The sequence below is a fragment of the Panthera leo genome, chromosome A3 (assembly GCF_018350215.1).
Source record: "Panthera leo isolate Ple1 chromosome A3, P.leo_Ple1_pat1.1, whole genome shotgun sequence".
In the NCBI taxonomy this organism is placed as follows: Eukaryota; Metazoa; Chordata; class Mammalia; order Carnivora; family Felidae; genus Panthera; species Panthera leo.
The window spans coordinates 121,406,451-121,409,076 of NC_056681.1; the positions used below are offsets into that span (position 1 = coordinate 121,406,451).

Sequence of the window (2,626 nt, forward strand, 5' to 3'; positions counted from 1 at the left end):
GTATAAAGTGCTGCTCCCAGATGAACTAGATTAGGATGACTGTTGATGTCACCCAAGTCTGTTGTTTTAAATAACCAATTCAGAGGCTGGTTTGCATAGACTTGGCCTACTTACTATACCTTGCCCACACATTCTGCTGAACCAGGAATTTCAATTGAGCCAACGACCCAGCTGAGCCATAGCGCGGGGGATTGATTTTCAGAGAGTCTTGATCTTGCAATGAGCTTTTGCTACAGTGGGTGGAAACCAGTTACTTTCTGGTCTGTGAGAATTTGTGTTTACAGTTTCATTCCTCTTGGAAAATATGCTTAAAATCATTCATCCTCCACTCCCCTTCCTTCTGGTCTACAATGCTCCTAGCAACCGCAAAGGAATACACAGACCCAGCTTCTAGTCAGAGAAATGGCACCCAAATCTAAGGCATATTTTTAATTTATAGCTCCGGGCATGAAAACGTTGACCTAGGAAGACATGGACTTAAATGGTGCCCCAACAGCAAACAGCAGAAATCACTCTCATTTTCCCCATGGCTGTGGAAGGCTAGCTGCATCTCCAAAGCATTTTCAGGTCTGCAGGTAACTAACTTGACCCGAGACCCTCAAAATCATCAAGGCTCCTCTTCCTGCTTCGCAGCGCTCAATGCACACCTGTGGCTTTGTACAGCTCGCAACGAGAGCCGCCCAGCAGATCCACACCTGCGACTCATCTGCTTTTCTCTGGGCTGCCCTTGGTGCCTAAGTCCACAGACAATGAGGAAAGGCAGTGCTATTAGGCTGCTGAAGCACAGACTTCCACAGTGCTGCAGGCAATAGCGAAATAATTAACACCACATCTGAAGGGAAGAAAAACCGGCTCTCCACATGGCTTTGTAACTGCAGCTTTCAAGGGACTAAAGGTAGACTCCTTTGATGATCGGGGGGAAAAAAATAAACAGAAGGCTATTTGCATCTCTTAAATCCATAGATGTTTACGGGGTATGGACAACGTACTCAGCTCAGTGCTAGGCACTGTGGGTAACACCAAAGGAAAACGAAAACAGCCCAGTGGACTCAGAGCTCAGTCGTCTGCAGTAAACCTATGCAAGTAGAAGTAATGGAAGGAACCCGCCAGTTAATGAGGGAAACAACCATGACAATGGCCATGTAGTTTATTTTAGGAAGAGTTGTGGGTAGAAGATTAGAAATAGTGGGAGAATGCATGTCTTAAAAACTCTACAACTGAGAAATAACAGCTGGAAGCAAAGAAGGGAAGAACAGGGAGGAGGCAATTGCTTTTTTTCTTTCTTTTTAAATAGAAGACCCAGAACTAGCCAAGTACAATTGCCTGGGGCTATTCAGTGCTGGGGCAAAGGGTCCCAAACACCTCCACAGGCCTTGAGGCATGTGACAAAGAGGGCAGTTACACTATTCATAGCAATGGTCTCCTCAAACTGGTTAAAACATTATGTTCTACTTCCTTTGCTTAAAAACACAGAGGGTGATGTTCAGTGGTCACTAGTTAGAAAGAGTTCTTCCAAAAAGAGTTAATTTAAGTATGGGCACTTAAATGAATAAACTCAGTGGAGTAGAAAATTGATTTATGTGCAACAGCCACTTATTTCCCAAACTTGGGAGTTGAACTTGACTTGTCCTTCACCATGTCACCCAAAAGGATTCCCTAGCCCTGCTGATTCTTTGCCACGACCACTAGGATTGTCCTGTTAAGGATCGTCATGTCCCCTTGGAAGCTATGTCTCTCAATGGCATGTAACTTCTCTCCCATCCAGCCTAGCCACCGCCTTCATTTGACAAAGCATCTTCCTAACGTGATGCCTTCACTCATATGCACAAAACCCTCCAGGGGCTCCTGTAGCCTGAAGGATGGCCTTCGAGATCATTCAAAATATGACCCAGTCTACGTCTCCAGTGTGGTGTCCCAATACCTGTCACCTACCAACCTTGCATTCTGTGCCTTCACTGCTCACCATGCATTCATGCCTCTATGCCATTGGGCATGCGGTTCCCACTACCCAGAAGGCACCTCACCATTCTGCCATAGCTGTTGACATGCCCCATTCCCAAGGCCACACTGAAATGCTGCCACCTTTGGGGTGCTTTCCCCAGTGAGTTAATCATGTCCTCATCCTTCCATCACACTCAGCTTCTACCTCACACTGGCCTGCATTGAGCTATGGGACGATGTGAAGGCAGGGGATGGGGCTTGCTTATGACAACACCACTAAGTCCCCTCAGCCAGCCCCAGCCTGGACTTCCTCTCTGCTTCCCAGATCCTCCCTCAGCCCATTTCCACGGACACCGGCTACTCCCGCCCCAGGCCTTGACAGGCACAGGCCACATGACGACAGAGCATTTGTGTGCGGCTCACAGCCTGACCGGTAGCCAATGGGCCCCGAGGAGGCTGGGGATTTAATCACAGTAATGGCTCAGCATAGCCAGTCTCACCCCATTATGGACAACTATTTACAGCATGTCAAAACCCAGCCCCCTGCAAAGCCACTTCATCTGACCCACATATTTGTCCTTTTGTAAAAATGTGTATAAAACCCCAGTAACTGGTTCACCAGAAATGGCCTGGGGGAAGGAATCTCAATCTCTCCATTACTCTCTTTCTTCCTTCCTGTCTAAAA

The 2,626-nt window shown here is 47.2% G+C and overlaps 1 long non-coding RNA gene across 1 annotated transcript; it reads right to left on the reverse strand.

Annotated features, from left to right (window-relative positions):
• Positions 1–414: 414 nt before the first annotated feature.
• LOC122216570 lies at positions 415–2,201 on the reverse strand. Its single transcript, XR_006200968.1, has 2 exons — positions 1,937–2,201; positions 415–734 (listed from the first exon to the last, which is right to left on the reverse strand). It is a non-coding gene; the product is annotated as an uncharacterized LOC122216570 (long non-coding RNA).
• Positions 2,202–2,626: the final 425 nt, after the last annotated feature.